The sequence below is a fragment of the Apteryx rowi genome, unplaced genomic scaffold, assembly GCF_003343035.1.
Source record: "Apteryx rowi isolate R43461 unplaced genomic scaffold, aptRow1 scaffold_482, whole genome shotgun sequence".
Taxonomy (NCBI): Eukaryota; Metazoa; Chordata; class Aves; order Apterygiformes; family Apterygidae; genus Apteryx; species Apteryx rowi.
The window spans coordinates 330,026-343,629 of NW_020450741.1; the positions used below are offsets into that span (position 1 = coordinate 330,026).

At 43.0% G+C, this 13,604-nt stretch overlaps 1 protein-coding gene across 1 annotated transcript in view; it reads left to right on the forward strand.

Annotated features, from left to right (window-relative positions):
• Nucleotides 1-7,726: 7,726 nt before the first annotated feature.
• RFX2 (regulatory factor X2) overlaps nucleotides 7,727-13,604 on the forward strand; it is a 57,738-nt gene continuing 51,860 nt past the window's right edge. The window contains exon 1 of the mRNA XM_026078690.1: nucleotides 7,727-7,769. The gene's annotated coding sequence lies outside the window, so the exon portion shown is untranslated. The remainder of the gene's footprint in view (nucleotides 7,770-13,604) is intronic.

The following is a 13,604-nucleotide window of genomic DNA, read 5'->3' on the forward strand; positions in this document are numbered from 1 at the left end:
CGCGGCCCGGCCTCCCGCCGCAGCCCGGCCGAGCCGGCGCGGAGCCTCGGCGCCGCCCCGGCGAAGTTACGGGTCTGGCGCGGCGGGGGAGGCGGCCGCCTCCCTCCGTCCCCCCCGCGATCCTGCTCGGCTTTGCTGCGCGGCGGCTCGGGGCTCTCCCGGGAGCCCCCGCGGACGGGGCAACTTCGGGCGTCGAAGTTTTGTGCCTTTTTAAAGACGATAATAAAGCTCATCCTCTCGTCTCCCGTGGGCTGGTGATTTGTGTTGCTTCGCGCTCCGGTTACCTCGCAGCAGGGGAACGGGATACGTCTCTCGGGGATCGGCAGCTCCTCTGATAACTAACTTCTTGCTTTTTTTTTTTTTCCCCTCCCTAGTCTGAGCATCAGGTTTTGCTCTGAACAAACGTTCAAGAGCGAATCTTGCTGGTTAGAGAACCCTTAACAAACTCCTTTCATGATGCTTTTCTTTCTGTTTGCTGTAAGGCTGTAAATGCATGGTGTGGGTATAAATTAAAAAGCGGGAGGGGGAACGTTAGCCAACTCTGGCTCCTTTTTAAGAAACTTGGATACCTTTTGTTTTGTCTCTTCTCCCCCCTGTGCCTCAGACACTCTTACCACTCTTCTTAACTGCACAGGTTTTTTTGGGGGGGGGGCGAGGGAGGGGGGTTGGAGGRGTGCGGGGTTGATTTCAACTCTCACTTATCCATTTAGTTTTGCAGAGCTCTGAAATGCTAGCGTTTGTTTTCTGTTGGTTGTAGCAATTAGTGAAAATTAAAAGAGGACCTATTTTTAAGCATTCGTGGGCTATTTTTGACTTGGTTTCTCCTGTTTGTTTGGAATAAAGCATGTTGTGAAATAGGTTGCATCTCCTGTTAAAGCAGGATTTTGTGTATGTGCCTATTTCGAGCACGAGTTCCTGCAGCCTGATTAAATCTTTCCGTTCTTTGACTTGGATACTAAACTACTCTAACTTCTTTTTTTGGTTTTGCATCTAAAAGAAGCAATTCTTACTTTTTAAAGAGCAAAGTGGAATAACTAATAACAAATGATCTGCTTCCTATGTTTGCTCTTGGAGTATCCATCCTTAAACTGATCGTGTTCAGATTCATTTGTCAGTCAAGACTTTCATCTGCCTCTGTCCAGGCTTTCAACTCTTTATCGTGGTCATGAATCATTTAAGAACAGGCAGGAATTACTAGTAGGGAGGGAAAAAAAAAAAAAAAGAAGTTCAGTCTCAAAATATAAGCCTTAAACCCCTGAAGACTTGGGTATGTTCTGTACCTCCCCTAATTGTCCTCCTGCATGGGTTTGCTTCAGTCACTTTAAGATTARTTCAATCTTATCTCATGTTAGCTATTTTCAAGCTTTGTGACTAGTGGGGGGCAGGCATATAAATCCCTGTTACRGCCCATATGGAAAGGAAGGCATCTCAGAAGGACCTATCATGGTTGTCTGTTTGAAGAAGGGGTGAATTGGCCTCTGAAGGTATCTTTCTATCTCTGTTGAGAGAGGTTTAAATGAGCAAAACTGGACATTTGACTTCTAGATGGCTAAAGTCAGGTGAGAAAAAACACACTCTTAAGACCAAATTGTGGCTACTGGGTACCCRAAATCAGATCGGCCTGTAGTGCTCTGGGTGTAGTAGCTCCCAGTGTCGCTCATTGTTTCACTTTCACAATCTTTGTTCATGTTAAAAACAAAACAAACACGTTTCTTTAATTCTCAATATTGCTGTCCCAAGRGACATGAGATTTAGTTACATTTGGTGAGGCTTGCTTTTAATTTGCCTTTTGGCATACACGAACGTGGGTGTATTCTGTTATTTTTGTTTTTGGCCTTTGGAATTCAGGCGCTCAAAGTTGTTTCTGTACTAGCAAGGTTTGGAAATACTAATTTTTCCAAAGGCAGCTGGGATTTGCATGTAACTAGGATCTTGGCTGTCAGGGTGCGAACACACAGAAAAGACGGTGAGAACTGACAGAACTGAAATTTCTTTGTCCCCACTTGCCTTCTACCAAACGGGAAGGGTACCCATGAGTTCCTAGGTGATGATGGGAGCGTGCAGTGCTGCAGAGGAACGGAAGAGCCAGGACTGTGAAGCTTCACACAGAGCTCCCATGGACATCCCATGCAGGGCCTTTCCCTGCTGTGGCATTCACATCTCTGTAATTCCTGCCATAGCACCGAGTCTCTGTGCTGGAGCCCCGTTGCTCTGTTCGCGCAAGGGCCCGGCATCGGGAGCCGTGACGCTGCGCCGCAGCCAGGCACGTGCAGCTGGAGAGGATCGAGCGTTTGCAGGCAGCTTGCTGGGTGACATGCCCACGGCTACAGCCCCGTGCAGGAAATTCTCCCTCATCGCATCATCTGCCCTCTCCAAGAGCGCTGCTTCCCTTGGAAGGTGTGCATTTGTATATTTGTCACATAAATGGAGGCCCGTCCTCATCAAGTGACTTGGCGAAAGAGCACCCCYGGTTGAGCCACCCACTGTGAGGGTGGGAGGCAGGGAAGGGGTCTCCTGTGTCAAGACTGCAAGTTGAGTGAGGTCTGCAGAGAGGCAGAGTTAAATCATGCATTTTTATATGTATATACGCATATACACACACACTGCATATATATAAATACTTACTCTCTATCTAGTGTGTGTGTATGTATGTGTGTATATGTATTTTTATGTATATGCATATGTTTACATACACAAAGGTGCATGTGAAATACATTTTCTGCTTACTTTTGCATACGTAAGTTTGAAATGGTAATTTAAGGCCATAATTGGTGAAGTCGTGAGCAGCCAGTGGCTCCAGGGACATCGGCAGATGTTGTATGTCCTTGCTATCTGTTAGGGGAAGATTCTGCAGTTGAAAGTATTCTCCACCACTAAAAGTAACCTCTGTACTTGTTACCCTTCCTGCACCTTTTTGTGACTAAGCATCTTCAAGGCAGATATACGTTTAATGTTTCAGTCGGTGGTTAATAAGTGTAGCTTTTTCTAGCTCGATCAAAATAAAATAGATGGCTCCAGTCATTCTCTTTAAATAGTCTCGTACTTGTAACACCTCAGAGCATTGACAGCTGTTAAGTTTTAATCAGAGCATGTTTTCACTTCAATATAGGCTTAGAGACGTAGCTTACTGAATGTATTCTAGCATATTTACCTTGTTCAGTACTCAAAATCTAAAAGCGTCCTATGGTGTGCAGAGTCACCGAATAGGGAGGGCAGTGCTGATTCAACAGGCTTATCTTACCGCTCAGCTTCTCAGCCAAAGTTTCTGCTGGAGGCTGCCGAGATATATTTAAACCAGTTTTCCCCTCTTTCCCTCCCTTGCAACAAATGCCAGCGCAGTTAGCGCCTGGATTCCTGCCAGCTGGAGCACAGCGCTGTCCCGACCAGCATGCCAGGGCTTGCGGCGGGTGTTAGGAGAGGAGCGCCTAACCTCCCCGTGCCTCAGGCCAGGCAGCTCTCCGATTCGGGATTCTATTTCTGATATTGGAAACACATGCGGGGTTTCTTTCTGTAATCTGTGCTTCGAGACGAGGTATTTTCTCGTATTTGTGCTGGCAGTTCTTTATTCCTGTGTTCAAACGGTCACAAATCCACCTTCTTGTCTAAGAATGTACTGGCTTTCTCCTGTTAGGCTGTCCCGGGCTGAGGAGCACGTGAGCTGATTGTGTCATAAATACATAGACATCAACAAAAAAAACCTTCTTCAGCACCTTAATACATGAAACAAAGAGGAATCCTGTTGTACAGAGCCCTAGCTACAGATAACCATAACAAAGCAAACACGGAGAGACCTATTTCAGCGCACATCAGTCCACAAACTGTATTTCCAGTTAGGAAAAAAACCCTTCAGCTTTGGGTCATGTTGTTTTTATGAAAAATTGCTATGTTTGCATTTCACCCAGCTAGTATAAATAGAACAACTAGAAAAATCTAAATTTGCATAATTCAGCTGACTTGTTAAAAAAGTATTTAGTTATGTGTAGACATGTGATTTCATGTCAATGAATGTAAAAGTTTTCTTTCGCTTATATTGATCCTTACTTATGACATAAGGGGGAAAGGCAACATCTATCCAACCTTAAATTTACAAGGAAATTTCTGAAGTAGTGGTAAGAAAAGGGAGAGAGCGATATTTATTTTTTCCCTCCAGTGTAAGAGTAGTAAGAATCTTTCCTAACTGAGCTTTATAAACTGCTTTGTTTTGTTGATCTGGTGTTATGCAGGACTTAAGAACTCTGTAAATGCCAAATGAAGAGTAATTTGAAGGCAATAGTTAAGTATGCTTCTTTCTTTATTACTTGATAGGAATCTAATCTCGAATTTTTTTTTCTGAACGTAATAAATGCCAAAGAAGTCGCAGCATAGTACGAATGTGTCATAGCAAGTAAGCTTTGAAAGAGACTAACAACTGCATGTTGCAAAGAGAGGGGTCACAAAATGCGGTGCCAGTGATGGCTTTATATAAAACAAATGTAAAAAATATAGATTCTCTATTTTCTTGTCACAGATGAATAGTTTGCTTAAGTAAATCCTCAGTATCTCTAGGCCAAGAAAGTGAAGGAAGGAGTAATTGCGCTGGCTGCAGTTATATTCTGCACTGATGCATCATACTTGCATTAACCACTGCACTTGATTCACTGATGGATGTTATGACTGTCCAGTATTCACAGATTATTTCTTCTGAGATGGTTCTTCTCTGGCTTTATACGTGGGAATGTCTGACTGTGTATGTGGACAACTGACAGCACCTAGCTGTGTGCACCATGATGAAGACTGACAGTTTGAGATGTGTCCCTACCTTCTGTGGCTCAGTKACTTCTTACTCAAATTTCTTTAGGGTAACGCTACTCTTCTCATTACAAAGAAAACACTGGAAGATTGGAATGAATTACTGGGGGAGGAGGAAGGGCTCATGTCTGAAACCTTTCCCCCTTTCAGTGGGAAGCAAGGAACCCCAGTTACAATCTTCTGAAATCAGACCTGGTGGGACAGCCACAACCAGGAACAAAAGCAGGAGGCAGGAACGCCTCTGGGTACCACCATCTCCCAGGTGTGTGCGGGGACCTCTCTGGGCAGCACCAGCTAAGCTCACAAGAGCACTTTTCTGTTTGCTGCATCTCTGCCCTGAGTTTTGCTACCATAGCTACACGCTGCTGAAGGAGTGTGTTTCCTTTCTGCGCCCTTGCCAACTGACGCTGTTCTGCTGTCAGAAATTCATAGTATGGGTCAGGATTTCCAAAACGGAGTTTGTTCAGCTGCCGTCGTAGGAATGGACTTGTGTTGTAACGTGGTGTGCAGCAGCAAATCCCAGGTTTTAGGTCAGGGAGCACGCACAAGCAGGAGGAGACATGCCTCCAGTCCTGCTGCCTCCGCGCTTATGAGGCAATGGCAGCCGCTGCTTTTGGCATTATACGCAGGTGGAGGCGTTTGCTATGTGGAATTATATTTTCCCCATCTCTTCTAGAGAAGAGGTTCACAGCTGGATTTACTTTTCTCCCATACAGCTTTGAAATACGCAGTTTGGCTTTCCTGGTGGGGACCAAACACATGCACATATGCATCGCCCATTACTGCAGATACATACACATTTCCTTTGCGTACCTACTATGAATAAGTGAATCCTTGTAAAGTCCGTATGGCGTGAGTGAATCTGGCTGTGAAAAAGGATGATTCCATGTCCAAAGTTGAGTTTTATGAGTGCCCAACTCATTTGGAAGCCCTAAGAAGAATCAATACTGAGTCTATGCTGTGATACGCCAGTTATTGAGGAGTTAATTTCTGTGAAGCAGTGGAATTATTTGTTTGATGGTTTTTTCATGGTCAGTGCAAGGTAGAGGCCCCCACTGAACAGAGCATGTAATTAAGGGTGTTCCTTCTTCTGGAGATGTCATTATCTCTGACTGACAAGAGACATCGGGAAAGAAGAGGAAAGGGAAAAGGCGCGGGTGGAATGATGATAAGCAAACAACTTAAGCATAATAAGCAATTACCTTAGCTGCCACCTGGTTAGTTGGTGTTAGACTATTCTTTAGTATTAGCTTAAGATCCTATGGCCACCATGACAACCGTAGAACTATTCTGGCTAATTTCTGGCTCAACACATACACCTGATCAAACATTCAATTTGTTTGGGGAATTATATTAGTTATTCTATTTCTTCTAATCCCTAATGGAGGGTATCTGGCACGCTGGGAGTTCAGCAGGTTTTTAAAAAAGGAACCTCCTGCTGACAGATAACATTCACAAGCGTGCTAGGTATGGCAACGTTTTAGAAGGAATTGAAATCTTCATGTTTATGAGCCTTAGCTGGGATAGGAGGTTGGGAAGAAAATTCGTATCTGGCATTTTATTCCACAAATAGCAAACTTCGGGTAGACGGGATCATGTTTTGTATGCTTTGTTAGTATTTAGTGTGCGTGAAGGTCAGGGTAGTAGGCTGAGTAACTCTCTGACCTCAATATGCCTGTCCTGAAATCACAAAATGACTGCCTACACAACTCGGCCTGCGAAGATCCTGTTTTACTGGTCCATCTTAAGCAACTAATATTCTGTGTTTTATGAATCTTTGAGTTAAACTGGCCTGCCTTTGTGTAGCTGAGCAGGAGATGATGGGGCGCTTTGCAATGAGCTTTTTTCCCTGAAGTGGTGCTACCGTTAGTAGAGGAACCAGGGCACTGGGCATTTAATTTTGATTATTATCGTATATAGGCAATCAGCAACTCTACACTGCTGTAAGTGGTGGTCTGAATATAACATTGGTTGAAGTTATTCTAGTCACCTTATTGAATAGGTTATTTATGGCTGTAGAGGAGGGTAGATACATGTCTCTCCTGGACTGGCAACTTCTGGAAAAAAGTCTTCTAAGGCATGAACAAGCCAGATGATCTGAACATGCTGTATCTCATGATAGTTTTTTCACACCGGATTTCTCATATTTTGTTGCTCCCACGACTGGATTTTGAGATAGTGGAGCTCTGCTCATGTGAAAGGCCTTTTTTTTCTTTTTCTCCTGTTTGGCTTTCTCCAAGACCTGATCCTGAGCTGAACCAGTGCTTGATGATGTGTGGGTTGGATTAGTGCTTCTCGTGGCGGGGTTGAGTTCAGAGGGCTTTGGTGGCTGGTACGAGACAGTTGCATTACAGCCTTAAGGAGCTGCTACTCGGCGTGCAGATGAAGCTCTGGGACTGGTTCGCAGGGCACGGGCTGCAGTAACTGCAGAAAATGGCATTCGTCTCCCTGCTGTCCAGAGCCCATTGTGGCGGAGGGTTTCACCAACGCCAAAGGACAGAACCGGCTGAGTCTCAACCCGGACAAAGCACAGCTCTGCTCACAAAGGTGGAGAAAGCAGCCTGTCCTTATGCAGCAGTGTATCGGTGCCTCCAGCTGTGGGAGTTTGCCTCTTTTTCGGTGTTCAGCCAAACCTTTTTAGCCCCATGCAACCCAGGCTGCAGCTGGATGAGGGATGCAAGGGAAAGCATTTGGTGAGGTGTGATTAGATGGACAGATGGCCCCTCTCCCTGCAGCTGGGGGTATTCGATTTTTTTTTCTTTTTTTTCTTCTTTTTTTCTGTCCTGTTGATTCCCCCAGTTTTGGGGGCCTGGCTGACAAGCAGGCTGTAACCTCATAACTTCTCTTACCCAGACTGTGTTTTTGTTTGAACAGAAAATAGAACTTCTGCATAGCCTCTGATAAGACAAAGATTAACGAAAACGGGGAGGAAGCGAATTCTGAGATAAGACCAGCCTCTCTGTATGGTAGCTACGCTGTTGGTAGGTATTGCAACCCCACCGCTTCTGCGCAAGGATATATCTTTCTCCTCTGTCTTCCTCTTTCTGCCACCCCTGAGCTGTCTTGGAAGGTACAGACAAAAAACCCCACAACTTGAAATCCATTTCTGGGGTGTGAAGGGTGGGGGTAAATGTGGATGAGTGCCCATGGATTAGCGCTGTCTAATTTCTTTTCGGTCTTTGCATTTAAACAAAATATTGTATGTGCTGTTTAACACTCCCCTTCTCCCCAGCAGATGGAATGCAGATCTTTTCAAATATTCATGACTTTAAATGACCAATCATGGGAGGAAGTATTTCTTTAATAGGTACAGATAATAAGAGAAATAATGGCTTCTGGTCACCAAGCTAATCTTCAGAGCTTCCTTCTTCCTAGCAAATATTTATTCTTTTTAATATGATAGATGCACACCATTGTGCAGAAGACTTGCGCTAGCCAGGGAAGTGAAATATCCCTCCCTTCACCTGAGTCCCCAAACCCTTGAAGAAACGGTGGCTTGCTTGCAGGCTACCCACCCTCTACAACTGTTTGAACTTAAACTGCAGATTTTTCTGTATTAATTGCCATTCCCCCAAAATGTAAATATAAGTTCACCGTCCATGTTTTAGGCTCCAGGTCTGTTGCACTGACCTGCCACACACTGTCTTAAGCCAGGTGTTGTAGAAGTAAAGATTGTTCCTACTCGTAGGTCTAGAGATTGATGGTGCAAGTGTTTTCACTGAGGAATAACATGTACTACGATAATTTCATTACTTCCCATATGATTGCTCCCAACTCTGCGAACAGATAATATTTACAAGATAGGAGCTATTGGCAGGCTGTAAGTGGTTAGGTGGCTGGAACTTCTGCTTGTTATACTAATAAATTTACTTATTTAAATTGCAGAATAGTGTCTTGTATGCTGCAACCATTAAAGATAATTGTGTAAGTTTAGAGTTTTAAGCCATATAATTACTGTTTAAAATTGTGGTGGAGCACCAAAAATGCTTTTTGCCTCTAACCACTGCCATTTTTGCATTTTCATTCTTCCTAGTCTTGATGCTGCTCAGAACTTAAACACCTCATTTTTTAAACAAGTATAGTCAGAATTCCTGGACCACTTAATAACACATGTTGCAGGAAGCTTGCCCAGATACTGAGATTTTTGAGAGTTAGTCCAGTATTTTTCTTGCTTGAGGTAGAGGCCCTAAGTCAATAAAGCTTCTTTTGAACTTATTCTCTAATACCAATTAAAAACCATTAACAGTTGCATTATCGCAGTGCCAAGAAGCCCTAATATAACCCAATAATCCGTTATGCCAAGTGCTGTACAGAAATACAACAGAGACTTCAGGGCAGAGACCAGAGTTTACAGTTTTATTGGACAGGCAGAGGAGAGAAATCATCTTTTGACAAAGATGAGGGTTAATTCTTCTGCGCCGGTGGTGTTTTGTCAGTCACAAATCTGCTTCTGCGGTTCCCGTCCAAGACGTTCCAGTGTTGCGCCTCATCAAGCGCCTGCTGCTTCATCTCCCTTCTTGCTGGGGTAACAGCCTTTCGGTTACTAGGGAGAAGCGCGATGTGTCTTCGAGCGCTGCCTCTAGAAACGAAAGTATCTTTAGGCAAGTGAAGATGCATAATTGTGTCAGAGATTAATTTCACTGAGTGCCGGCTCTTTTACCTTCACGGAGGAAATGTATGGCACGGGAGATGTATTGGTGCTTAATAAGCAAGCTGCAAGCTCTAATTTTAGAGTTGATTTTGGGGTAGCTGCTATTCTGATTCTTAATATGCCGTAGGGATGCAGCATACTCAAGTATGGGCCAGGTGCTGCCTTTCTGTTTATTCCTCTGTTATCTTTTGTCATGGTGGATTACAGCTGAGCTGGGCAGTAGATTGCAGGGTAAGTGTCTTTTAAATATCAGTGGTGGACTGGGTACTTTCCTGCATCTGCTCCAGGGATCCAGTCACCCCTAAAAACGTGATCCACCTTGCTGTAATGCTCAGGGGTTGTTCAGACTGCTGCTGTTGCCCTGTAGGGAGATGCGCTCTGTCCTCCAGCTCCGCAGACACCATGCAAGCTCCGGCTTCGTTTCTCATTTGTAAAAAGCGCTAATCATCGGTTCCTTCCTTAATGGGGACTGAAGGGAGATGTTTTAATTTCAGAACATCTGATAGCCTGTGTCTGTCACAAAAAAATCTCTTCATATGTTAATTAAGGCCCTGGAGCACTATCTATATCTGTGTGTGTGTGTGTATATATATATATAAATATATATATATTTACACACTATGATATATTGTAGCTCCAAAGGGTATACCATGCTGAAGGATGTTTATTCCATGTTTCTGATATACCTCCTTGTCTAAAGGCTCGGTCCTTGCTGGAGTTTCCCTTGGGAGCAATATGCCACCCTAGGCTCTCCTGGGGGACTGTACCCTGAGGCATAAATTAATCTCTGATCTAGCAACTCCCACCTCTCTCTGCTCCTGTCTCCACTTTTATCCTCTGCTTCAATTGCTCTGTGCCTTCATTTCCCTTTTCCATTAGGGAAAAATTCAATACCTGCCTTTTCCCAGGAGCTAGAGAGGTTGAGGTGGGTAGGTTTGTAAGGATTAAGATTTGTAAAGTGCTTTAAAATCCTGAAGCGATTGCTGCTTTATTCACAGATCAAAATCTCACACTCGCACTGAGAACCAAGATGTGTGTGAGCTCTGCTGCAGCTGCCGGGTGTCCTCTGGAGAGAAGCGCTTGCTGCGATCGCTGGCTCGCGCTGCTCTTGGCTCCCCTGGATGTGCATGGGAACTGTAATCCATGGGAAGCGCCTCCTTGGAGAATTGGGCTCCCCAGTTTGCTCCTAGTATAAATTACCGGCTTTCTTCAGAGGGCTGGTGATTTTGCCCGGTGCTAGGGTGTTAGGAAAGATGCCGAAACTGTGCTCAGAGCCACGTTTTGACCCTAAAGATTTTGCAGAGGGAAGACCTTAGGTCTTGAAATGCTTTGGGGGGAGAGAATGATTGTCCCAGGGGTTTCTTGCTGTGACTCCAGTAGCATGATTGATTCTTCACCCTGTCTTACAATCCAAGTAAACGCATATATTGTAGAGTGCTTTAAAAAAGTGAACTTTTGAACAAAAAGTATTTGGGAGCATGAACCATGGACAAGCCAACGCTCTGCTGTTCCATGCTGCTCTCTTTGCAATACCTGATGAGAAACACAAGATAGTTTCAGTGACACTCCCTCTTATTGCACATTTCAAGAGACAGTTTAAGCTGTGGATTAAATTTTTCCAGCTGTATTCTAACTTCTTGTCCCTAAAGCTGAAGCTTTTTTTCCAAAATGCCACCAAATAACTGAATTAATACATCATACGTTGTAATCCTTATTCGTGTTCCCTGAAGAATTACTAAATACTTTGGTGATGAATCTCTTATTAGCCTATCATTAAGGAATTTTTGTCATTGCTTTCGTTTTGGCAGCTCCTTGGTTCAATTTGCGTTCTGATGTTGGACAACAAAACATGTTTCACACTGAAATCCTCTCCTGATTTCTACCTGCTTTCTTCATATAAAAGGATTGAATTACATAAGTAGCCAGAACATTATGTAATATTTCTGTTGGTGGGGTAAAAAAGTAGGCTATACGTGGATGCATTTCTACCTTTTACTTCTGGCTTATACCCATCCTTGGCTAATACTGACTTGGAAGATGGTAAGAACTAGTAGCCCGTGGCCTTTATGAAATAAAATTTATACCTTTTTCTCCATTGGATTTATGAAAGTTAGCAACTTGCATCAGAAAATTAAGATTAGAGATTAGCTTTTCCAGTCTTTTGCCTGGAAGCATGATTTCCCCCAAGTCAGCAGCGGCGTGTGCTGATGGGTGGAAAATCCAGGGCCGATTAAAGAAGGTGCACAATAATAGGGTGTGATGGTGTAATAAAGGATTTTCATTTTAAGTTTCCCCCCCCACCCTTAGAAATCCTACTCAGCTGGGTACAGTGGGTTGACTGTGTTATTCCTACAAGACAATAGTGTTGAAAACCTATTTTGAAAAGTAAATTAATGTCTATATTGATCCTGTTTTATGAGTACATAGGAAGAGTGAGCGTTTTCCCACTGCAGAAGCATAATGTTCTCTCTTAGGCGCATATGTGCATGCACACACTCACAGGACTGGAGATCAAAGCTAGAGCCCCGATCTTTCTGCTCTTCGCAAATAGCTTCGAGCATCGCTGCCGTAACTGTCTCTAAGAAGACAACAGTGTCTTTTGTGAACTTAATATAAACTGCTGGTAGTATTCCTTTGAGTCCTTTTCTGGAATTGAATCTGTGAAAGATCCCTCTGTAGCTTTATGTCAATGTTGGAGGTTCAGCTGGCAGACTTCTTGGCATATACTGGGAGAAAAAAATCTTACGTGAGTACTTAGCTGAACAAAGTGAAGCATTATTTCTATGGGAGTACTTTTTGCTTGAACAATGTAAGTAAAAATGCAGAGAAGATGGTATTGTCTCCCATCTGCGCCAAGTAACACTTCTCCACTAAAGAAAATGGATGTATTGTACTTGGTTTGGGGTTTTTTTGTTTGTTTTTTTTAACACTATTAATGCCTTAATTATATGTACGTCTCTGACCTATACCACTAAAGTAAATCAACTCACTCCAGATTTACATCATGGTAAATAAGAACAGAAGCTGACCCTTCTGGTTTGGAAGACTGACCTGGAAATTGAGGCTGAACAAAATCTAGTTTTTTGTCTTTAAAATAGGCAGATGGGATCATTTAACATATTGCTCACTAAAGTTTATTTTGACTGAAGTCTGATATCAAGTAGCATCCCAAGCAAATATTTAAGAATAAAATACCATGTTGCTGACTTATAACTGTTGCTGTTAGTTTAAACTAACTATGGTTATAAAATCATGCGTATTGGCATGAGTTCTGTTAGCTGAACAGTAATTGTTTGTATATAGTATTTTAGATCAGTTTTGTTTTCAGCTATTACGTTAATGGAAAGCATGTTTTGACATCTTCCCCTTAGCTCACTGACTAAACTGCCTAGATTTGGAGTTCCATCTGGCTGCCATAAAGAAACTCTTTCCTCCCTTCTCCACCCAAATCTATTCTCAATCCATAAAGGAGCCAGAAAAAGGTTAATTTTTTGTTTCTCTAAGGAAACAAATCATTTTTCTTTTAAAATTGGCAGTGCAATTGACTTCAGCTACCTGCTGAACTGAGGCTCTCTAGAGGCACTGGATGGTTTTTTAACATGCCTCAAGTTGTTTGAAGCACGTTTGTCTTGTAAATACCTTTGGATCATGGCCCATGAGAGACCCATGAGTCAGGGAGTAGGAAAGGGTCAAGTATGGATAATGCAGAAACCCCAGTCCAATATTTTGTCAAATGAAAAATCACTTCATTCTGTTACTCAGTGCCAAAAATATCCACAATTAATGCTACTCAGCCTGTCCTCTCTCCACTTTCRTAAGTGTCTTTTTTTTTTCTTTTCTTTGTCTTTTGGGGAATGAACACTGCAAATTCAAAGCTTTACTCTATGGGATGGTGAGATTAGTGTTTGCATATATCTTCTGGCTTTCTATTTAAAAGCTGGTTTATGTAATTCGTTCAATGAAAGGAAAACCAAGGGAGAGTAGTAATGGGTCAATATCTGAACAATATATAATTTAAAAAATATATAGCAATCCCCAATACCACTGGAAGATATGAATACTGGCTGATTTTAAACTGTGCAGCTCAGACATGACAATTGGTTTGAGGTGATTTAATCAGGCTGCCAGTGTAATGTCCCCTGTTTAAAAAAAATCCGCGGAAAGC